The sequence below is a fragment of the Globicephala melas genome, chromosome 11 (genome assembly GCF_963455315.2).
Source record: "Globicephala melas chromosome 11, mGloMel1.2, whole genome shotgun sequence".
Classification (NCBI taxonomy): Eukaryota; Metazoa; Chordata; class Mammalia; order Artiodactyla; family Delphinidae; genus Globicephala; species Globicephala melas.
Window position 1 is genome coordinate 21214260 of NC_083324.2, and position 25755 is coordinate 21240014.

At 40.0% G+C, this 25755-nt stretch overlaps 1 protein-coding gene across 1 annotated transcript in view; it reads left to right on the top strand.

Annotated features, from left to right (window-relative positions):
- Window positions 1–12264: 12264 nt before the first annotated feature.
- LMOD3 (leiomodin 3) overlaps window positions 12265–25755 on the top strand; it is a 39412-nt gene continuing 25921 nt past the window's right edge. The window contains exon 1 of the mRNA XM_030867693.3: window positions 12265–12334. The gene's annotated coding sequence lies outside the window, so the exon portion shown is untranslated. The remainder of the gene's footprint in view (window positions 12335–25755) is intronic.

Below are 25755 nucleotides of genomic sequence, written 5' to 3' on the forward strand. Positions count from 1 at the left end.
CAAAGTTACTCTGAATCATGACATCGAAGATACCGTAATCAGATCAGGATATTGACATGTGAGAAAACAGAACATTGTTCAGCCTGGATCTACTGAGTCAGAATCTGCATCTGTACCAGCTCCTCAGCTTAAGCACATTCAAGGGCTATGCTGTTCTGCTAATGTCTCCTCATTTCACACCTGAAAGTAAAGTGATTGTTGAGAAGGTACACTCACTCCCCACTCCTTGGGTTTCTGTACAGCGACTTCAGCTAGACCCCTGTATGGTACATCCACCCAGGAAACTTTAAACAAAGATGTAGTGATGCTCCAGTCCTACAATGGACCAACTAAATCATTATATCTGAGCGTGAACCCAATCACTGATTTTTAAAGGGTCCTCAGGTGATACTAACAAGCAGCGTGGGGCGTGAGGACCAATGAGCTGCACCTGGCCTCTCCACCGCTCCTTCCGCTTCACGCAATCCTCTTCCCCCTTTCTCAGTCTGCCTGCCTGCCTGCAGAGAGGGAGCCCTTTTGTCAGCTCCCTGGCCCTGGGATAGACTTGTCACGGTAGTTTCTGCAAGCAAGTGTGCCGAGAGAGAGTCCTACGATGGTCCCGAGCTGCTTGTGGAATTCCAGGTAGTACTGACGAACCCAAACCCTACGCATCACTGGGAACCTTGCTAACATGCAGGCTCTGATTCAGGAGGTCGGGCTTGAGATTTGGGAACCTGCATTTCTAACGTTTTTCCAGGGCATGCCTGTGTTTCTTGTCCATGGCTCACACTAAGTAACAGAGCCGACAACTAAACCATCCCTTTTTTTTTTTAACATCTTTATTAGAGTATAATTGCTTTCAATGGTGTGTTAGTTTCTGCTGTATAACAAAGTCAATCAGCTATATGTATACATATATCACCATGTCCCCTCCCTCTTGTGTCCCACCCTCCCTATCCCACCCCTCTAGGTGGTCACAAAGCACCGAGCTGATCTCCCTGTGCTATGCGGCTGCTTCCCACTAGCTATCTATTTTACGTTTGGTAGTGTATATATGTCCATGCCACTCTCTCACTTCGTCCCAGCTTACCCTTCCCCCTCCCCGTGTCCTCAAGTCCATTCTCTACGTCTGCGTCTTTATTCCTCTCCTGCGCCTAGGTTCTTCAGAACCACTTTTTTGGGGGGGGCGGGGTCGGTACGCGGGCCTCTCACTGTTGTGGCCTCTCCCGTTGCGGAGCACAGGCTCCGGACGCGCAGGCTCAGCGGCCATGGCTCACGGGCCCAGCCGCGCCGCGGCATGTGGGATCTTCCCAGACCGGGGCACGAACTCGTGTCCCCCGCATCGGCAGGTGGACTCTGAACCACTGCACCACCAGGGAAGCCTAGAACCATTTTTTTTTAGATTCCATATATATGTGTTAGCATACGGTATTTGTTTTTCTTTTTCTGACTTCACTGTATGACAGACTCTAGGTCCGTTCACCTCGCTACAAATAACTCAATTTCATTCCTTTTTAGGGCTAATAGTCCATTGTATATGTGTGCCACATCTTCTTTATCCATTCATCTGTCCATGGACACTTAGTAAACCATTCCTTCTGACTGGGCTTTTATCTGCTATTCGTTCTACATTTGACCCTTGAACAACGTGGCGGGGAGGGGCGCCAAGCTTCGCACAGCTGAAAATCTTCATGTAACTTATAGTCGGTCTTCCTCTATATATGTGGTTCCTCCATTTCTGCAGTTCCTCTGTATCTATGGTTTTGCATCCAAAAATTCAACTAACCATGGATCATGTAGTATTGTAGTATTTACTATTGAAAAAGAATCCATATGTAAGTGGACGCACGCAGTTCAAACCCATGTTTGTTCAAGGGTCAGCTGTATATGTACTTTGGTCTCTGATATAACACCTCTGTTCTTTTTCTGAACTTGGATTTATCATTTACTGAAGAAACTGTAGGACTTCGGTAACCTAACTGGTCTCTTTATAGTGATTCACAAACACTAATGTAGTGCCTATGTAGTGAATCTTATTTTTTTTTAAATATATATTTATTTATGTATTTGGCAACGCCAGGTCTTAGTTGCGGCATGCGGGATCTAGTTCCCTGACTGGGATCAAACCCCGGGCCGCCTGCATTGGGAGCGCGGAGTCTTAACCACTGGACCACCAGGGAAGTCCCTCTAGTGAATCTTCTGAGCGTTAACTGCCCAGGTGACAGTGATTCTTCTTTCTCTTGGAACTACTCCCCACATTCACAAGGCACTCCAGCCCCCATGGCCAAATCTTAAAGTCGATAGAACACAGGCGCTCTAGAGCCAGGCAGTGTGTGTTCAAAGCCTGGCTCTGATGCCTACTAGCTGTGTGACCTTGAGAAAGTCACTTGGTTTCTCTAAGCCTTCATTTTTTCCCCTCACTTCAAAGGGCTGACCTCTCGATTAAAGGAGATAAAATTTATAAAATGCATAGACAGCGACAGGCCTAGAGCAAGCACTCATTGCATGCTAGTGGTGGGGGTGACTTTGCCATTTCCTGACCTGACCCCTTAGGTATAGTTGATGGATGCAGCGGGGGGTAGAGGGTGCCTGACCCAGGCTAGAGCAATCACATCCCCTCTGAGGAATTTGGAATTGGAAGGTGAAAGCCTCAGAGAATGAATGCTGTCAAAATTGCAGCATTTGAACTTTTCCGCTCACATGTTTGTCAGAGGAGCTGCAGCATCAATAACGCCTGGGAGCTTGTTACATGATACGTACTCTCAGGCTCCCTCCCAGACCTCCTGAATACAGCTGCATTTTTAATAAGATGAACATCACTGCTTGAGACACATTAAGAGCAAAGTCTACTATCTTCTTGAAAGTCATCCATTGTGATCTTTGTTTCTTCAAACCTACAGATACAAATGCAGATTTTTATCAAATACGCTCAGCTAATGCCTTATCTTTTTGCAAGCTTGAGCTAGCTCTAGGTACTTTCTGCTACTTGCAACCCCAGAATCTCAATAGCACTGCCGACTGTATTTAAGAAAGCTTGCAGGATGCTATAGATTTTCCACCGTATCCTATCACAAAGATGATTGTAGAATCAGAGGAGGGATTTAGCTTCTAAAGTCAGCCCATAAGGTGAGAATTATGTCTGGTCAAAATGATGCCAGAAGATGTGTTAGAGATGTACATCATCTTTCAGCCAATGCAACCTGGCTGATTTTGGAATACATTAACACGTCTTCTTCACTTGAGCCCCAGCGGAAGTAGCTTCTCTTTCACGACCACATGGTACTTATTTTTAAACCCTAGATGCACATTTCTGCTCAAAAAGATCACACTTTGGAAGCTGAGAAAACAGATGCATGTTTCCCAGCTTATATCCACTCTGGGGCATAAGCTCATTGAATGAAATGGCAGTCAGAATCACCTGCACAACTTATTTTTTCCTTTCTTTTTCTGTCTCTTCCATTCTCCTATCTCTGTCTCTCTCTGGCACGTAGAGTTGACTGTTCACAAATTAAATGTGAGCGTGTTAGGACCCTAAGTGTGTTGGTTCTCAAATCTTTTGCATACATCGCACACTCTACAGTTCGAGTGTTTCTGACAGCCACTAGAAGGCATTAAAGGCTCTACGAGATAGTAAACAAGCCAGCAATCATTGCCACATGAGCAGTACTGCCACAAAAGGATGCTCGTCTTTAAAAACATTCACAGTCACCACACACTTCACCTGCCTTCCAACTTGACCTTCACTTCTCCTCCACTTTCTCCCGGCAGTTTTATCCCACATTTGGCCGTGTCACTGTAACAGGTGCCACTGTCTGACAAGTTTCATCAACCATGTGTGCCCTCAGTCCTAACAGATATAAGTTTTATATATTGATCAAAATTTGGTTGGCACACTGTGAATGTTTAGGTTTCTAGCTGCTAGAAAATATTAAACCTCTCCACAATAACAGACAAGTCCACACCTCACTAATACGCACCTCCAAACACCATCTTTACAAGATACTGCTGTCTGTAGTCCACTGCTCCGCGTAACAGTCCTCCTGCTGCCACGTGGATGGACCTTGAAAACGTTATGCTAAATGAAATAAGCCAGGCAAAAAACGACAAATACTATATGATTCCACTTATATGAGATGTCCAGAATAGGCATAGAAGCAGAACATAAATTCCAGGTTTCCAGGGGCTGGGTGAAGAGAAGAAGGAGAGTTTCTGCTCAATGGTTGCAGAGTTTCTATGATGAAAAGTTTTGGAAATAGTGGTGATGGTTGCACTGCATTGTAAATGTAATTACTGCCACTGAACTGTATACTTAATGGCAAATTTTATGTAATACATTTTCCTACAATTTAAAAAAAAGTGGGGAAAATCGTTCTCTACTGTCCAGATCGCCAGGTCTGAACACTTAAGATCCCCATATTCTAGTTCACCTATTGCTTTAATTCATCTCCAGGGACCACCATCCACGCCATTCAAAACTTTCCCCATTCTCTCCTCATTCTCTGAAATGCCACCATGCAAGTGTGTGCAGACACACTCTGGATGTATTCATTTTATTTATTTATTTGTTTGTTTGTTTATTTGTTTATTTATGGCTGCATTGGGTCTTCTTGCTGTGCATGGGTTTTCTCTAGTTGCAGTGAGCAGGGCTACTCTTTGTTGCAGTGTGCAGGCTTCTCATTGTGGTGGCTTCTCTTGTTGCAGAGCACAGGCTCTAGTCGCTCAGGCTCAGTAGTTGTGGTGCACAGGCTTAGTTGTTCTGCAACATGTGGGTTCTTCCCAGACCAGGACTCGAACCCATGTCCCGTGCATTGGCAGGCGGATTCTTAACACCAGGGAAGTCCCTGGATGTACTCTTATTTCCTTGGTTTTTCACATGCTCTAGAATTATTTATAAATAATAAATAATGATTTATACTGCAGTCTCCTACATGGGCTCCACCCCTTAGAAGTTTACAGTCTTATCAGGGAGTCAGTCAAGTTAATAGGTCATTGGAATCTATTGCAAAGTGATATGATCAGGGACACAGAGAATGGAGAGAGTAGGCAACCAACCCAGCTGGGGGCAGGGTGCAGTCAAGGAAGGCTTCCTGAGGGAAGTAACCTCTGATTCTGTGTGTGTATGTGTGTGCATTTATATACGAGATTGCTGTTATCTTGTTAAATAAAAAAAAACAGACTTTTTTTTCATAATCATCAAGTATCGGGCAGTATTGGATAGTCGCCATCCAAGAGCAGAGTCAGCAGCAAGCAGTTTGTGGTATTAACATTGCCGAGTACCAGTCAATTAATGGGTTCCTGTCCAGGAACTATAGCTACAGAACCATCCTGACTCTAATGGATCCTTTATCTTGCTGTAATCCAAACACACCAGACTAAAATAATCATGATTTTCTTAAAATCTGAAGGAAAGGATACCTTCAGACCAGGGAACAGCATATATAAAATGCTGGGTCTATAGATTTTTTTTTCCCCCTCCTCCTTTTTTAGGGGTTAAGGGGATGGGTTCTGGAAATTAAATAACATGTTAAACTTGGGAGATCGAAAAAGGTCAATGTGGGGAATTTCCTGGCGGTCCAATGGTTAAGACGCCGGGCTTCCACTGCAGGGATCGGGGAGTCAATCCTGGTCGGGGAACTAAGATCCTGCAAGCAGGGTGGCGCGACCGAAAAAGAAAGAAAGAAAGAAAAAGGTCAACGTGTATGACGTGTCTGAGCCATCGCTGAGATCACATGTAAGTAACTGAAAAAATTGTGGCTCGTGTTATTTGGATGTCAAGTGGTATAGTGGGGTCACTTTCTCACATGGTTGTCTTCGTAGTAGAAATAATGAGAAGACCTAATCATCTCGTCATATAGTTAGGTTCTGCATGTGTTGTCCCACTTAATCCTCATAGTATACCCATGAAGCAAGTACTATCATTACTCCCATTTTATTTATTTTTATTATTATTTTTTAAAGTTCTCTGAAGAAGCTACAGTTTTGCTTGTTCTAATTTTGACTGCACTGCGTGGCTTACGGGAGCTCACTTGTGGGATCTCAGTTCATCTCAGGGACTGAACCCAGGTCATGGCAGTGAAAGCACCAAATCCTAACCACTAGGCCACCCGGGGACTCACTCCCATTTTATAGATAAACAACCTGATGCTTTATTAGGGCACATGCCCAAGGTCATTTTCCTCATCCCTCAGATGGGAATGAAGAGGCTGATTTGTTGTTGTTAGAAGTGGATAGGAAATACCCACGTACAGTATCTAACACAGGAGAAGATCTACGCACTCTGGTTCCTCTACCTGGGATTAATGCCATTGGACCACTTTAGAAATGAGCCCTCACTGTAACTATCCCCTTTGGTTACTTAAGTAACCAATACCTTCTGGCTAGAGTTCCATTTGGAAAAGTCTCATGGAATTCATGTCTTTAATAAGTTTCAAATTCTGGTTCCAGTTAACACAAGCATCTTGATAATTAAATAGTGATGCATAGATTTGATGCATAAATAATACTAGACTAGCAATGCAGGTCCCATCTACCCTTCAGAAGCTGTTGGGTTGACATACACTGTAGGTCTGGCACAGTCTCAACAGAGCAGAAGGTTTGGTCTGGAGATCTACCAAGGATCTCAAGGGATATAGACATCTTGAGCCCAGTGTCTATGTTGGGGCATTGTCAGAAGTTACCATGCCTTAAGACTAGCAAGGTAATCAGATAAACCCTGCGGGAGAAAGAAAATAGTTCCAAACTCAAAGTCCCTAGATTCTGATCAACAATATATTTTTAACAAGTAGAACAGTGGCCCAAATCTAGGGTTCTCCTTTCAATCAATTAGTGACATTAATAAAGCAAGTGTTATCCCTTCTTTGAAGATAATATGTGAGAAGGGAGATTTATGTCAATTTAAAGTGACTGATTTATGAACCGTCACATCAGTAACCATTCTTTGTCACAGACTGTCCTTAAATCAAAAACAGAGCCAATCTGGGAAGATCAAATTTGTGTCCACTCTTATCTTCTAAATTCCCTCCTGATATAGAGGACAGCTGATCCCAAATAACCTAAATAGAATCTCAATTTGGTTCTATAAATAGGATTTTAAATAGCGTATTTACTTCTACTTACGCTTGGCTTTACAAAGAATTAATTGATGCTAAGTTCCTTGTGTACATACTGCAATTTGCTTTAAACAAATAGTTTCATAATGGTGCTCATAACTGTTCTCAAACTGTAAATTCTAAAAATCTCTTGGTAGGGTTCCGGTCTCTCTGGCTATAGAACATTTCCTGGCATATTCACATTCACTCCTGTGTTGTAGGCAAAGTTAAATGTACAAATCTAAGAAGGCAAATGGCATGTGATCGGTTGTGCTCTAAGACATAGGTGCTAGGGGATATCTCATGCATGGCTCTTGGTCCAAGCTCCCTCTTTGTATATGGCAGTTATGTACTGGGGGGATTCATTCTATATTTCTCTACTTATTCTTTTCTCTAGGACAGGATTTCCCAACCTCTGCACTGTGGACCTTTTGGGCCAGATACTTCCGTTGTAGAGCACTGTCTTGTGCAATGTAGGATGTTGGCAGCCTCCCTAGCCTCTACCCTCTAGATGCCAGGAGCACGCTCTCCCCAGCTGTGACAATTGAAAATGTCTCTAAACATTGCAGAATATCCCTCGAGGGGACAACCTCCCACCCCAATAAAGAACCTCCGCTCTAAAAGGAGGAGTTACTAATCTGTTTGGTGACAATCTGACCTCCTTTGGGCCACAGTTCACTGGTGAGGTGGCTGTGTGTTAAAAAGCCCTTAACCTGACCTCTGTTTTGCTTTCTGAAGCTTCTTCAGTCATGAGGGCCCATAGCATAAGAGCTGAAAGACCCCGGGTTCAGCCTAAATGGAATTTAATGCAGATTTAGCACTTATTAGCTATTTAGCCTTATTTCCCCCTTTCTCTAAGGCTTAGCTTCAGAATCTGTAAAATAGGAACAATAGTAATGCTCATCTCTGGCAGCTGCAGCTCATCCTGTATGCAGTATTTATTTATACCACCTTTCTTTGATACGAAAATCCTCAATTTTGTTTGGGCAACATTGTGCCCAGGGTAGGATTGTCAGATTTAGCAAATAAAAATATAGGATGTTCAGTTGAATTTTAATTTTAGATAAAGGATGGATATTTTTTTGTAAAAATGTGTCCCATTTACTAGAAATATATTTGTTAGACACATGCCTGGGCTGCATATTCTCTTTGCCTCTCCAGACCTAGCTCTACCCTGTGCTCTGTTCCCAGAGGAGGCTGACATTAATGGACTATCTCAAAGCACCAGTGACCTCCAGCTTCCAAAGGGGTTCAGTCAATGGGAGGCACTATCAGGAAATCGGAGAGAAAGAGGGAAAGAGAGAGGTTGGAGTATTTATTCCCCAAGCTCTTCCCCCACCCCTGCAGCTTTGGGACAGTGACTGCATTCCTCCCTGAAAGGCCACACCTCCTGCCTGATGGCTACAGCTCCTTCTTGAGATCCCACTGACCTTGGTCTTCCCACCCTTCAGGTCTAGAGGTGGAAGAACATGTCCATGCCCGCCCACTGTATCTCCTGGCAGTTTCCCCTATTTCTGACCCCACGTCTGGCTTGAGGGTACCACCCATTTCCCAGGGGTACTCAGATGAGTACAGTGTCGCCCACACAATTTCTAACAGATAAACTTCTGAGGGGTATTGGGATTATCAACTGAGGTGATGATGTCAAACTTAGCAGGTGCCTGTCATAGCAAGTGCTCAGGAAATGTACAGTTGACCTTTTTTTTAAAATAAATTTATTTATTTATTTTATTTATCTTTGGCTTCTTTGGATCTTTGTTGCTGAGCGCAGGCTTTCTCTCGTTGCGGCGAGCGGGGGCTACTCTTCGTTGTGATGCGCGGGCTTCTCATTGCGGTGACTTCTCTTGTTGCAGAGCACGGGCTCTAAGCGAGCGGGCTTCAGTAGTTGTGCCACGCGGGCTCAGTAGCTGTGGCTCGTGGGCTTAGTTGCTCTGTGGCATGTGGGATATTCCCGGACCAGGGCTCGAACCCATGTCCCCTGCACTGGCAGGCTGGTTCCTAACCACTGCGCTACCAGGGAAGCCCACAGTTGACCTTTGAGCAACAGGCGTTGGAAATGCAAGAGTCCACTTATATGCAGATCTTTTTCGACAAATACACAGTTGGTTCTCTGCTTTCACTGGTTTGGCAACCTGGATCCAATCAACTGTGGATCAGAATTTCCATGTGCAGTTAGTTAAATCTGTGGAAGGGAAACCTGCGGAATGGGAGGACCGACTGTACTATGCCATTTTATTTAAGGGACTTACTTGAGCATCTTCAGATGTTGATATATGCGGGGGCTCCTGGAACCAACTGCCTGTGGATACCGAGGGAGGACTGTAATATTGTTTGTAAGGAAACATGGTAAAGTCGGTAAGCCAAATCAGAAATCCTCTTAGAGCTTGACCTCCCTTATTCATTCTTTACTTCTTCTCTGACAGACCTTTACCCCTGCCCCTCCCTCTCTCTCTCCTCCCCCACCCCCAATCTAGACAGGTCCCAAGTGTGCAAGTCCCAAGATTGAGATACTGCAAAGAGAATAAGAGGGAGTCTCCCTTTGTCCTTGAACCTGAGCCAGGTCCAAACCCTTGCCTTAGGATACAGAGCTCTTACCAAGCATCGAACAATTTTCTATTTTGCCTTTCTTTCTGCAGTTGATCCTTGTATATATATTCCATGGATCAGAGCCTTAAAAGGGAAAAGAACTGAAGAGTACCCCCAATCCCTAACAAAAGTTGCAAGGAACAAAGCCTGACTACTTGTTAAATAGAATTTCTTCAGGTTTATTGAGTTATAGTTGACATATAACATTGCATAAGTTTAAGGTGTACAACATGTTGATTGATACACATACATATTGTGAAATGATTAGCACAATAAGCTTGATTAACACATCTGTCACCTCACTTAATTTTTTTGTGAGAACACTTCAGAGCTCCTCTCTTACCAACTTTCAAGTATATAATACAGTATTGTTAACTATAGTCATCATGCTGTACATTAAATCCCCAGAATTTATGCATCTTATCACTGGAAGTTGGTACCCTTTGACCAACACCCCCAAGTCCCTGGAACCACCATTCTATTTGTTTCTATGAGTTTGGCCTTAGATTCTAGATATAAGTGAGATCATATAGTATTTGTCTTTCACCATCTGACTTACTTCACTTAGCATAATGTCCTTAAGGTCCGTTTATGTTGTCAAAAAAGGCAGGATTTCCTTCTTTTTTATGGCCAAATAATATTAATATTCCATTGTATTTGTGTATATAGATAGATAGATAGATCACATTTTCTTTATTCATTCATCTGTGAATGGTCACTTAGGTTGTTTCCATGTCTTGGCTGTGGTGAATGTGCTGAAATGAACGTGACCGATCTCTTTGAGATCTGATTTAAATTCTTCTGAATATATGCCCAGAAGTGAGATTGCTGGATCATACAGTAATTCTATTTTTAATTTTTTTGAGGAACCTCTGTACTGTTTTTCATCGTGGCTGTACCAATTTACATTCACACCAACAGTGCACAAGTGTTCCCTTTTCTCCAAATCCTCACAAAGAGAGTAATTATTGTGTGTCCTTTTGATAATAGCTGTCCTAAGAGGTCTGAGGTGATATTTCACTGTGGTTTTAATTTGCATTTCTCTGATGATTAGTGATGCTGAGAATCTTTTAAAGTACGCGTTGGCCATTTGTATGTCTTCTTTGGGAAGATGTCTATTCAGATTGCCTGCCAATTTTTTTATTGGATTATTTGGGGGATTTTTTTGCTATTGAGTTGTGTGTGTTCAATATACATATACATATATATATATATAATCTCCACTTTGCCGAGAGCTTTTATCGTGAAAGTGTGTTGAATTTTGTCAAATGCTTTTTCTGCATTGACTGAGAGGATCATATGATTTTAATCCTTCATTCTATTAATGGGTGTATCACACTTATTGATTTGTGTATGCTGAACCATCTTTGCATCCCAGGGGTAAACCCCACTTGATCATGGTGTATGATCCTTTTAATGTGCTGTTAAATTCAGTTTGCTAATATTTTGTTGAGAATTTTTCCATCTATATTCATTAGGGATCCTTATCCTTATCTGCCTTTGGTAACAGGGTAATGCAAGCTTCATAAAATGAGTTGGGGAGGATTCCCTCCTCTTCAATTTTTTGAAGAGTTTGAGAAGGATTGTTATTAGTTCTTTAAATGTTTCATGGAATTCACCAGTGAAGTCGTGTGATCCTGGACTTTTCTTTGTTAGGAGGTTTTTGATTACTACTTCATACTTGTTAGTCATTATTGGTCTGTTCAGATTTTCTTTACCTTTTTTTGAAATTTTATTTATTTATTTATTGACGTATCGTTGATTTACAATGTTGTGTTAGTTTCAGGTATACAGCAAAGTGATTCAGTTATACATGGTGTGTGTGTGTGTTTGTATATAAAGATATATGTATATATATATTCCTTTTCAGATTCTTTTCCATCATAGATTATTACAAGATACTGAGAATAGTTCTGTGTGCTATATAATATGTACTTGTTGTTATCTATTTCATATATAATAGTGTGTGTATGTTAATCCCAAATTCCTAATTTATCTCTCCCCCTACCCCTCCTTCCCCTTTGGTAACTGTAAGTTTGTGTTCAGATTTTCTATTTCTTCATGACTCATTCTTAGTAGGTTGTATGTTTCTAGGAATGTATCCATTTCTTCTAGGTTAGGCAGTTTTTTGGTATATAATTACTCATAGTAGTTTCTATGATTCCTTGTATTTCTGTGGTATCAGTTATAATGTCTCCTCTTTCATTTATAATTTAGTGTGAGTCTTCTTTTTTCTTAGTGAGTCTAGCTAAAGGTTTGTCAATTTTTTACTTTCTCAAAACACCAACCTTTAGTTTCATTGATTTTTTTAATATTGTCTTTCTAGTCTTTATTTCATTGATTTCTGCTCTAATCTTTATTATTTCCTTCTCTCTGATAACTTTGGGATTAGCTTGTTCTTATTTTTCTAATTCCTTGAGGTATAAAGTGAGGTGTTTATTTGAGATTCTTCTTCTTTTTTTCTTTGCAGTACGCCGGCCTCTCACTGTCGTAGCCTCTCCCGTCGCGAAGCACAGGCTCCGGACGCGCAGGCTCAGCGGCCATGGCTCACGGGGCCCAGCCGCTCTGCGGCATGTGGGATCTTCCCGGACCGGGGCACGAACCCGTGTCCCCTGCATCGGCAGGCGGACTCTCAACCACTGCGCCACCAGGGAAGCCCCTCTTCTTCTTTCTTAATAAAGGTATTTGTTGCAGTCAACTTCCCTCTTAGAACTGGTTTTGCTGCATTCCGTAAATTTTAATATATTGTGTTTTCATTTTCATTTGTCTCATGATACTTTGATTTCCCTTTTGATTTCTTTAACCCATTGGTTGTTCAGGTGTGTGTTGTTTAATTTGCAGGTATTTGTGAATTTTTCAGTTTTCCTCCTGTTATTGATTTCTAATTTTATACCACGTGGTCAGAAAAGATGTTTGATAAAATTTCAGTCTTCTTAAATGTGTTAAGAATTACTTTGTGGCCCAACATTATCATCTTTCCTGAAGAATGTTCTATGTTTACTTGAGAAAAATGTGTATTCTGGTGCTGTTGAGCAGAATGTTCTATGTGTCTTTTAGGCCCGGTTGGTCTATAGTGTTTTTCAGGTCTGCTGTTTCCTTATTAATTTTCTCTCTGGATGATCTATTAAGTATTGGAAGTGTGGTATTGAAGTCCCTGCTATTACCGTATTGCCATCTCTTTCTCCCTTTGGGTATCTTAAAATTTGCTCTAAATATTTAGCTGCTCCAATGTTTGGTGCATTTATATTTATAATTGTTATATCCTCTTGATAAATTAACCCGTTTTTCACTATATAGTGACCTTCTTTATTTCTTGTGACCAATGTTGACTGCTTGCAGAGTGTAGCTGTGAGGGGGCTGGAGCTGAATATAGGGGTCTTTCAGGACTGCTAGTAGCACAGATAAGAGTGTCTCCTGCTGGGCCCCTGGGCCAGCAGGCGTGCTCGTGGACTGTGGCTGGAGCAAGTTGGAACCCCATTTCAGGGCCCTTTCAGAATCTACAAACTGAGCTGGACAGGCTTAACTCCACAAGCTCCCAGACCATGGCCAAGAAGGGCTGGAGCTGGTTCATGATCCAGTCAGTACTGAGATCTGTATGACTACTGCTCAACATACAAGTGTGTATTACTCCTCTTGGGTAACCTTGGCATTTGGTGCTGATGATGGAACAAAAGCCACATGGGGTCATAGCTAAGTTCTCAGGGGTATGGAGCTGTTTCTGGGTCTGTAACCAAGACCGTGGTCCATGAATCCGCCACCTGGGTTTAAGCCTGCCTTCTCACAACATCTCTCCTCCGTCTTTGACTGAAAGGGGGTTTTACAATTTTCTACTTCGACCCCAAAGCTCCCACAAAGACACTTTTGTCTGTGAATAGATACCAAATTATTGTTGAAGGGGGACACAAGTGAGGAACATCTTGTTCAGCCATATCATTTGATAAATGGTTTTAATTAGGGACTGAATATAGGTTTCATCTCAGACACTGACTTGGTGGATAGTAGCCGCCTGGTGTGGGGCTCTGTGAAAGATTCTGAGGTTGCTCCTGGGCTTAGAGAACGCCATCAGCGGTTAGTAATGTCTGCCGTGGACATGACTTAGGGGAGTGCCGATACAAGTGCCCTGTATTTGTCATTCCTGATCTGTAATATGAACCTCAGCCAGTGGTGGTAGTTGTAATTTTCTGCTGCGTCATGCCCTGACTTGGCCTTGGCAAGGTATTCAGATGCCTTGGTAGCAACTGGGTAATTTGCTGTTTACTTATCTTGCCTAAAGTAAGAATTTACTTTTGCGCTAATTAAAATTGTATTTTAATTTTAGTAACTGACTGACAACATAGTATGCATATATGTTTGAGCTCTCAAGAAATGTTTAAGCTTTTAAAATATGTTCGGATGCCAAGAAAGATGGAAAATCTATTAGGATGAATGCAAGAAATAAATTTACTTTAGATCAAAATATGCTAGTGAATACCTTGTTTTTATATTTTCATGAAACTTTGGAATGTTATTTCTCTTTGTTCTTGAAACAAATATTTTGAAAAAAAGGGGACGACCATGTTAAAAGAAATTATAAGTGCTGTGACATATAAAAATCCTCCAAATAATTTTATTAAAAACCACAGCAGACTAAGTTCTCCCCCCAAATTAGTGCCTACACTGACTGTTAAACATGCAAATACCGTGTTCTCATAGTCCTGCATCTTACCCAGAGCCTTGCACTTGTATTCCCCCTGTTGCTGAGTGGTTGTTATTGTAAAGGCACCATCTGACCCTCTATAATCCCCAGATTGCATTTCAGTGGATTGCAGTTGGGCAGACAGATAAATTTTTTTTCAATTTTAGAAGCTCCCATCATACCTACAAGTATTTTTTAAAGTGATGCTAGTTTGTGTTACATGGAAACGTTTGCTGAGCAAAGTCAGGGAAGGTCTGGCAACCAAAGACAGTGAGCAATGCTTAAATCAATCACTTTGTGATATCGGGGGGGAAAATTTGAAGCCAAGTAGTGTGAAATTTGTTTTGAAACATTTAGCATATGACACCGTCATTAATTTAAAAATAGGACCCAAGAAATATGTGAAGTATGTAAAGAATGACGCTGGTCAAAGGATTAGGGAGACAACCTCACTGTGACTAAAAAAATAAAAACAAAATGGTGGTGATAGGGTGGCCACAAATCAATTTCCGGTTGTAATTCCCCTAATAGTTTTGTCGTGGTTTCTCGCTTCTGAATGGGTTGAATCCATTTAAGGCACTGTGCCTTAAAAACTTGAGAAACAATGACTCTGACTCGCTGCTGGTGATCTGTGGCATTTTTTCACCTCTAACTCCACAGTTTTATCTAGAACATCAAAAGCTCACAAGGTGAACTGATTGTGACTTTCAGTTGCAACTCAAATACCAGCTGCAGTATGGTTGGCTATACTGGACTACAACTGGTTATTTTGGGTTCAAGTTGTTTTAAATGGTTGTCACACAACCTCTGACAGCCTCGCTGTGTAAGCTGACACTCTGGTTAGTCTCCAGGCTGCATACAATTACAAGGTGGTGATATCTGTGTCCTGTTGGAGTGGGAGGTGAAATCCCCTAGTGTGAGCTCTGTTGCACAGTAGAGACCGATGCAAAGCCCTGGTTCCACATGCCAGGGCAGAGGTGGGGACACCTGAGCCTGGGCTTTCTTTATGTTCCTGTTGTCCTCATACGTTTATCAGATAATTTTTGATAAGAACTTTGGATGCTTTTGATAAGTTCCCCACATACCCTCCTTTTCCCCCCAATCACCTTAAGTGGCTCATTCATTCGCTCAGCCCAAATACTTGATAACCCACTGTGTACATCAAACCAGGCGAAGACACAAAGAACAGGCGCTACAGCCCTTGTCCTTATAAAGCTTTCCAATACTGGAGACATTGCATTCTTTACAACAAAAGATTTGCCAAGGAATAACCAAGTCAACTTTCAATCGGTTTACTGATAGTTATCTTTTATATTTTTGTGTCTTAGAATGTCATCTCTCCTCCCTTTTTACACTGTGAAGAAAGGGGAAAAATATGTTAATTGAAAACATTACCATTTGGAGGACAAACTACTGGCATATCCTGTCCAGCAGCATGCCCAGCTCTTCTTCATAATCACTGTAGTCAGCCTGCTCTCTCATCCTTCACTCATTAACCCCCAGCCACACTAGAAAGAAAGGAGGTGGAAGGGAGAGGAATAGTCTTCTTGAACACTGTAAATTATTTCAGCAATCAATTGACCCTCAATACATGAAAATTTATTACCATTCATTCAACATATTAGGTGTTTTTAAAATAAATTTTATTTATTTTATTATTTTTTATTTATTTTATTATTTATTTTATTTATTTATTTTTGGCTGCGTTGGGTCTTCATTCCTTCATGCAGGCTTTCTCTAGTTGCGGCGAGCGGGGCTCTTTGTTATGGTGCGCGGGCTTCTCATTGCAGTGGCTTCTCTTGTTGCAGAGCACGGGCTCTAGGCGCGCGGGGTTCAGTAGTTGTGGCACGTGGGCTCTAGAGCACAGGCTCAGTAGCTGTGGCACACGGGCTTAGTTGCTCTGCAGCATGTGGGATCTTCCCGGACCAGGGCTCGAACCCGTGTCCCCTGCATTGGCAGGCGGATTCTTAACCACTGCGCCACCAGGGAAGTCCCAACATATTAGTTTTGAGTCTCTCTTTATGTCTTCTGGGCACTGAGGATAACAAAGCAAACAAGACAAGACAAAGTCTCTGATCTTACACCGCTTGTATTCTAATGGAGAATAGTCAAATTGAGAATATTTAACAGAATCCTGCATAGGCTAAAGGCAGCTCTCAGAGACATCGCAAAGATGTTTTCATGGATGGCAGAAATATTTGCCATATAAGTGCACATCCTACCAAAAAGACTACAAAAAGGAACTCACGTAGATTGGTAAACTCTAGTGTATTCATTTAAAAAAATCATGTTTTACAGCCATCTGTAGTCATGTTTCGTGCACAAGCATAAGTAATGGTGCTTTTATATTTGTGCGAAGAAATCATTCCTGAAGAAATATTACTAACTTGATATTATAGAACACATTCCAAGTCATAAATGGTAACATTTGAAAGACAAATTGGTTTTGTCTTAGACGACAATAGACCCACCTTTAGAAAAAGAGTAACCGAAGAAAGCATTTTAAGATCACATCACGAGTTGAGAGACAAATATGATTAATTACATTATGTATCTGTTGGCTCTTCCCTAACAAAGACAGCCACAGGTTTCTGCAGTGATATGTGCAGACTCTCACTTACACAACTGAAAAGATTAGAAACGATTTTTTAAAAAGGTACAGCATTTTTTGAAAAAAAGAGCCTGGAAGAAAACAAACCACATGTTAAGAGCAGTTATATGTTAACTGGTGATTTGGATTTTTTTCTTTCTGCTTACCTATAGCTTCTATTTTTTTCTATAATGAACATGTATTCATTTTTCTATAATGAACATAGAAACATACATTTCTACATATGTACATAATTTAAATCAAGTTATCTGAAACAAAGAGAAGGCATTAAGTTATTTCCAATGACCAAATTTTCCAGCTCTTTCTTTGGAAAGGGACCAAAGAAGAGGCTTGTTTGTACCTTAGTAAGATTTGATAAATTTCTTGAGACAGTGAACATGGTTTCAGGTTATGCTTCTCCAGTTTCTCGAAGCTCTGGCCTTTTCTCCAATGTCCTGAATGCTTCTTGAGTAACAGAATTGTGATATCTAAATTTCTCCTTGCATTTCAGTCAGCTGAAGTGCCCTTTGCCTTGTCTCCTCAAGTGTGTGGTACCACCAGTGTCGTGGTTCTTGTCTCCACTTGTGAATGGCCTACATTTTTTTTTTTAATTTCACCGTTTGTTTAAAATTTTATTTCTGCATTGAGGTAAAATGTGCACCGAGTAAAATGCCTAGATCTTAGGGGCACAAATAGATGAGTTGAAACAAATGTATTCACCTATGTAACCAACACCCCGGTCAAGATATAGCCGTCACCCCAGAAAATTCCCTAGTGCCAACTTTCCAGTCAATCCCCACCCTCCATAAGCAACTGCTCTTTTGATTTCTATCTCCATAGTTTTGCTTTGCCTGTTCTTGATCTTCATATAAATGGAATTTTACTGCATGTATTCTTTGGTGTCTGGCTTCTTTCACTCAACCAAATGCTCCTGAAATTCAACCATGTTACTGTGTACATCAATAGCTCATTTTTTTTTTTTTTTTTTTGTGGTACGCGGGCCTCTCACTGTTGTGGCCTCTCCCGTGGCGGAGCACAGGCTCCGGACGCGCAGGCTCAGCGGCCATGGCTCACGGGCCCAGCCGCTCCGCGGCATGTGGGATCTTCCCAGACCGGGGCACGAACCCGTGTCCCCTGCATCGGCAGGCGGACTCTCAACCACTGTGCCACCAGGGAAGCCCAGTAGCTCATTTTTATTGAGTAGTCTTTTCTGTATTCCTGTACCACAATTTGTCTACCCATTCTTTTGTTGATGGACTTAATACTATCAACTATTTTTTTAAAATGGCTTTTTATATTGTGAAATAATTCAGAAAAAAATGAATAGGATCTTATATAATAAATACTAGTGGACACATTCAGCTTTATCATCTATTTGCTTGAAATATTTTTATTCAATAATTTTTCAAGTATTTTTTTAAATTGTGGTAAAAAAGCATGTAACATAAAATTTATCATCCTAACCATTTTCGGTGTACAATTCAGTAGTATTACTATATTAACATTGTTGTGCAATAGATCTTCAGAACTTCTTCATCTTACAAAACTGAAACTCTATACCCGTTTATACAACTCCTCACTGCCCCTCTTTCCAACCCCTGGCAACCACTGTTCTATTTTCTAACTGTATGAATTTAACTACTGTAAATATCTTACATAACTGGAATCACACAGTTTTTGTCATTTTGTGAACTGGCTTATTTCATTTAGCATAACGTCCTCTAGGTCTGTCCATGTTCTAGCATGTGTCAGGATTTTCTTCTTTGTTAAGGCTGAATAATATTGCATTGAAAAGAGAATTCAACTGCAGAAGCATAACCTTTTCTCTTTTCTTGCCTACCCTGCACATTTTATTTAGGGTTACCACTTCTCTGCTATAGCATTATGTTTTTTTAAAAACATATTGCCCAAACTATGCTCTATGACTGCTTACCTTCCTCTGTGCAGCTCTTCCTCACCTCATTTGGATTTTCAGATAGTCTCAAAAGATTAAAATTTTCCCAATTAGCAAGGTGAGAGTGAATTTGTTTTCTTTAATGCTTCCTTCTCTGTATTCTCCAAACGGTGTTAAAATAACTTAATCCTTTGATACCATATACCCACCACATCACTCACTTCTATACCCTGTAAATATTTTATAAATTCCTGTCTAACATCGGTGCTAAATTTAGAAATTTTAATGTGTCTATTTTGGATTTTTAAGAAGCAGAATATCATGGCACTTTTTGTGGGGGGCGGGAAGGAAGCTGCATAGCTCTTGAGGAGTCTTGGTTCCCCAACCAGGGATTGAACCCAGGCCATGGAGTAAAAGCGCCGAGTTCTAACCACTGGACCACCAGGGAATTCCCTCATGGCACTTCTTTCTTCATGGTTACAAGATAAGTGCCTCGTGGCACTGATACAGTGTTCTTTAGTGAGCAACTAAATTGCTGAAGTAGAGAAACTAACACAAAATGACAGAATGTTAGTTCAGGAGCAACCTCAGAAATCATCTAATCCAGACTCATAAAGAGCACAACATATACAAATAATTATACATAGTACATAGTTTTATTTTCAGGGTTGTAACTTATATGTTGTAAAACATAACATCAAATCGGATTCATGAATATTTTTACTTAGGACAGAACTTTTTTTTTTTTTTTAAAGCAAACAGTTAAGAAAAAGCATGAAGTAAATAATGATACATGGACATGGAAAAAATTGGGCAGGTGAAACATGAATGACTGAAGTTTGATAATACAAAATTCTGACCTAAATTTCTTTTTCATAGCTTCGAAAAATGGTTCTCTAACTTCATTAGACAAATGCTTTTTAAGCTAGAATAAACAGGAGTTATAACGCTCTACCACTCTTCAAAGAATTTTCTTTAGAAAAAGTGAAAATGTGCCCTATTTTTTCCGTGGAATGTCATACCAGACAATTGAAGAGAGAAAATAATGTAATAGAGAGTACTGGACCATGGCATGTGACTTTGTTTTCTAGTCCCTGTTTGCTAACCATAAATTGTGTGACTAACCGAGGACAGTGGATGTAATGTTACCAAATTTTTCTTGCAGCTCCTTAAAAACTTCTATTTCACTACTAGTCCGTTTAACAAACAGCTATGGAATATCCCCTATCAAGCCATATGCACAGGGAAAGAAAGATAAACTATGGTTCTTGTCCTCAAAGAAATTTACCATGTAGGGCAGGAAACTCTTGTCTGTCACCTTTCTGAACTGGAATTCAGTTAAATATCAAGCTGAGTGCCTTCTGTGTTTCTAAGTATTCACTTTGTAGATAACGCTACCGTAAACATTCTTGTATGTATTAAGGTGTTCTGGGGTTTTATTCTCTTTTTTCTGAGGGAGGGGTGGACTTTGTGTATATAATTTTTTGTATGTTTGCGATTGAATACCTCCAAAATATTATCCAGAATGGCTCAAGTTCACACGCCCGTCAGCTGATCATGTTTCCCTACATCCTTGACAGTTTTATACAGCTTTTTAATTTTGGTAAATGTGAGGGGCATGAAGTAGTATGTTACTATTGTTTGAATTTGCATTATTTGATTACTAACAAGATTGAAAATATCTTAATATGCTTATGAGACATTTTGCTTTCTCATTTTGTGAAGTGCCTCTGCATAGCTTGCGGGATCTTGGTTTGCCAAATAGGGATTGGACCCGGGCCACGGCGGTGAGAGTGCTGAGTCCTAACTGCTGGACCGCCAAGGAATTCCCCTTTGTTCACTTTTCTATTGGGTTTTCTGGTTAATTTTCAGAAGTTCTTTAAAATTTTTAAATATTGGTCCTTAGTTGATGATATACACAGCAAAAAATAGATTCCCAGATTGCCATCCATCTGTTACTTATGTCTTTTGTTGAACAGAAATCTTTACATTGAGACTTCTGTGGCGGTCCAATGGTTAGGACTCCATGCTGTCAATGCAGGGGGCACAGGTTCAATCCCTGGTCGGGGAACTAAGATCCCACATGCTGCATGGTGAGGAAGGAAGGAAGGAAGGAAAGAAAGAGAGAAAGAAAGAGAAGAGAGAGAGAGAGAGAGAGAGAGAAAGAGGAGAGAGAGAGAGAGAAAGAGAGAGAGAGAGAGAGGGAGGGAGGGAGGAAGGGAGGGGGGAAAGATCTAATGTAGATAGATCCATCACATTTTACCTCACAGGTTGTGCTTTCTACATCTTGTTAACAAACTATTTCCCTACATTTTCTCCTAGTAATATTCTGGTTGTACCTTTTGTGCTTAGGTCTGAGTTTCTTTGTGTGTAAGAATGATTCAAGTTTTATTTTTGTTCATTCAAGAGAGTCGATTTCGTCAATACTATTAGTTAAATAATGCAGCTTCCCCCAGTGATTCATGATACCAACTTGATCATATATCCACTTCCCCATGGGCATAATTGGCATATGGATCTGTGTCTGTGCTCATTATATTCCTGTTTGTTCCTGCCATAGAATCACATGTTTTAACAGTTGCTTTAAACATGATAGCTTTCCAGTATGTCTTAATATCAGGTAGTGTGAATTTATTCTCTCTGCTCTTCATTCATTCATTCATTCGTTTATGGCTGCGTTGGGTCTTTGTTGCTGCGCGTGGGCTTTCTCTAGTTGCTGCGAGCAGGGATTACTCTTCATTGCAGCGTGGGCTTCTCATTGTGGTGGCTTCTCTTGTTGCGGAGCACGGGCTCTAGGTGCGTGAGCTTCAGTAGTTGCGGCACACAGCCTTAGTAGTTGTGGCGCATGGGCTTAGTTGCTCCACAGCATGTGGGATCTTCCCGGACCAGGCCTCAAACCCTCTTCCCCTGAATTGGCAGGCGGATTCTTAATCTCTGAGCCACCAGGGAAGTCCTCTGCTCTTCTTTTGAGAACTGTTTTAGTTATTGGTAGACTTTTTCTTCTTCCATGTAAATTTAGAATTAGTTCCAATTCCATTTAAGTCTTGTTGGAATTGCATTATAGTTATGATAATTTTTGAGGGAATCAACATCTTTACAATGTTAAATCTTCTCTTTTGTCAACATGATATATTTCTCCAGTTACTTAGGTCTCTTTTAATGTTCTTTGAATTTTTTTCCATAAAGGTTGTGTGCAGCTTTTGTTAAGTCAATTCCTAGATTCCTTACAGTTTTGGTTGCTTTGACATGCTATCTTATTTTCTAATTGGCTACTGCATGTATAGGAAAACTTCTGAGTTTTGAAACGTGGATTTTGTATACAGAAATAATGTTGTTTGGGTTTTAATCTTTTTAGTTCTAATAGCTGTCTTTGCTTAATTTTTAATGTAAATAACCATATAATCTGCCATAAATTATATATTTGTCTCTTTACTTCCCATCTGCGAGTCCAAATGGCTCTTTTTTCTTATCATCGAATTTGTCAGCACTTCCACTGCTATAAGGAGTAGAAATAGCTTTAGCAGGCATTCTTTTTTTTGTTCCTAGCCTTAGATGTAAGACTCCCGAAGTTTCCCCCATTAAGTATATTTTCTGTAGGTTTTGATAAGTAGCCTTTAGCACTTTTCTTAGTTTTTTAAGACTTTTTATTGTAAGTAGGTATTAAACATTAGCAATGACATTTTCTATAGCTATTGAGATAAACATGTGGGTTTTCTCCTTTAAGTCCGCGAATATGAATTCCATTGGTTGATTTTCTAATGTTGAATTATCTTTGTATTTTTAGGAAAACCCTACCTGTACAAAAATTTTTTTTTCTAATACAATGTCGGATTCAGTTACCTAATATTTCACATAGGATGTTTGCCTTATTCATACATGTGATTTTCTTTACTTACACCTCCTATCCAGTGTGGTATCCATCAAGGTTATTCTAGTCTTATAAGTGAGTTGGAGTGTTTTCCTCTTTTTCTATGCTCTGCAAAAACCTGTATGAGATAATATTAATCTTTTCTTTAAAGATTTGGTAAAATGTTACCTCTAAAATCATCTAGACTCTCTTTTTTTGTATATATGGGAAATTGCCATTTCAATTTTTTGAATGTTTATTAGCTTATTCAAGTTTTCTATTTTTTTCTCAGGCTAATTTTGGTATTTGATGGTTTCCCAGAAATTTTACACTTCATCTGAGTTTTCAAGTTTATTGGCATTTATGATATTTTGTATCTAGAGTTATTTCTCCTTTGGTTTGTGTCTTCCCTCACTTTTGACATTCTTAAACAGATTTGGGAGTGGTATGCCAAATTTATAAGCTTTTTAAATAATTAAATTTTAGTTTTTGTTAATCTCTAAAAAAAAAAATTGTTGCATAGAGTATATATACCACATCTTGCTTATCCATTCATCCGTTGATGGACATTTGGGTTGTTTCTACCTCTTGGCTATTGTGAATAATGCTGAGATGAATATGTCTCTTTCTTAAGAGAAATAACTCTTTGAGACCCTGCTTTCGATTCTTTTGGATATATATGGTAGTTCTATTTTTAATGTTGTGGAAAACTGCCATCCTGTTTTCCATAGTGGCTGCACCTTTTTTGGGGGGGGGGTGCACCATTTTACGTTCCCACCAACAGTGCTTCAAATATTGTAGTTAGAACCGAGGTCCTAGGCTACCTTTTCCTTTCACGCTCTTCCTTCTCTCCCCAGAGAGAGTCACTGTCCTGAATTTGGTACTTCTGTTGCCAATGCATGTTTTTATATTGCTCAGTTGAATTTGGGCCTCTATTACTGTGGATAAGGTATCTGCTGTCACTCTGATTTTTGTTATTCGTAGATAATTTCTTATTCTCTCTGGTAATTCCTTTTGAAGTTCTGCAGTTTTATTGCAAGTTGTCTGAGTATGGCCAGGAGCAGGATTTTTTAAATTGCTGAGGGCCGAAAATGTTTTAGAATTTGTTTTGCTTGCTATTCAGACAGTGCTTTCGCTCTGAGGACCTAGGTCTTTCTTCAGTTCTGGAAAATTAGCCTTAATTTATCTTCAGATATTGCTTCTTCACTATTCTCTCCACTCTCTTATTTTAGAATTCCTGTTAAACAAACGTGGGAACCTTAGACACATTCTCCATACTACGATTAAGTTTTCATCCTTTTGGCCCCCGCCATCACGTTTTGAACATCTCAGTTCTATGTTGCAGTTAAGAAAACGCACCCTGCATTCAGCTGGAGTTTATCCCATTCATCGCATGGTTTATTTCAATAATTATATTGTTTATTTCCAAGATTTTAAATTAATTTTTCACATTCACCTAGTATATAATAATCTATAATTGTTTCTGAAACAGAAGTTTTACTTTATTTCTGTGAACATTTTAAGTATGATTGTTTTAAAATCTGTCAAAATATATAAACTGGGTTAATCTGGAGGGAACAAATGTTGAAATACTGATTTTGCTGGTTATGTTTCCCCCGCTCCCACATGATTTGGCCCATGACACATTTACTTACTGTGTTCTACTTAAAAAAATTGTCTTCATTCGTAAGTCTTCATTTCAAGATAATAAAACAGAAGGCCATGCTAGCCTCTCCATGATACTGCCAGTACACAGTGGCCTATATTTTATTGATGTAAAATGACCCCTACAGGATATTATCTAAATATTGACACACTTAAAACATGATGTCAGGTTTTTCTGATATTAAAATCATATATGCATTTGTAAAATATTCAAATGTTTGGAAATGTTTAAAGCAGAAAACAAAGATTGTTTCATATCGATAAAGATTCTCTCAAACAAAATAAATATAATGTATTTAAATGTTTTAAAATTTTTTAACAGAATAGGCCATTTAATAACACATTTTTCACTTAATGAATTGTAGATATCATTCCATAATAATAAATATAAAACTTCATCAGTTTTTTAAAACAGGTTTTGTGGTAGTAGAGGTAGAAATAGGGTATGGTTGGTTTGATCAGTCCCCCGTTGTTGGGCATTTAGGTTGTTTCTAGGTCACTGTAATAAACAATACCGTGAACACACTTTTAAATATCTGAAGTTGTGAGGACCTTTCAGAATAAAATATGGCACCTAAATATATTTCATTACCCTTGCTTTTTGTTATTATGGTAATGCATCACATAAAATTTACCAGATGAACTATTTTTAAGTGTATAGTTCAGTGGCATTAAGTATATTCACATTGTTGTGCAAGCGTTCTTTCTTTCATGAAGCTGTGAGTTGAATTCACAGCTCAGTTGAAGAAATCTCCTTATGACAAAATATGTTGCAGACAACCCTCAAGATATACTAGGCTTGCTTTCAGTTTTTAAGTGTTTTGATATCTCTGTCTTTGATAATGTGGATTTTCATCAGAGTAGTAGGGAAATGTCATACCCATGAGGTATCCAAAAAGAAAGACTTAAGACTTGCCTGCTGTGTTTACAAATGTCATAAAAAACTACAAATGGATTGCTTTAAAAGTTTTTAATTATTATTTATTTTGGGCTGCGTTGGGTCTTTGTTGCTGCATGCGGGCTTTCTCTAGTTGCGGCGAGCGGGGACTACTCTTCCTTGTGGTGCGTGGGCTTCTCATTGTGGTGGCTTCTCTTGTTGCAGAGCACGGACTCTAGGTGCCTGGGCTTCAGGAGTTGTGGCTCACGGGCTCTGGAGCGCAGGCTCAGTAGCTGTGGAACATGGGCTTAGTTGCTCCGCGGCACATGGGCTCTTCCTGGACCAGGGCTTGAACCCGTGTCCCATGCATTGGCAGGCGGATTGTTAACCACTGCACCGCCAGGGGAGCCTTGGAGTTGTAACATTTTAGAGTATTTCCTTCCAGTCTTTTCCCCATGTAAACCCATAAAATAGATTATTTTCTTTCTTTGACTCGCTTAGATCATCATTTCACAAAATGTGTTCTGAGAAACACATGCTCTGTGGTAAAAAGC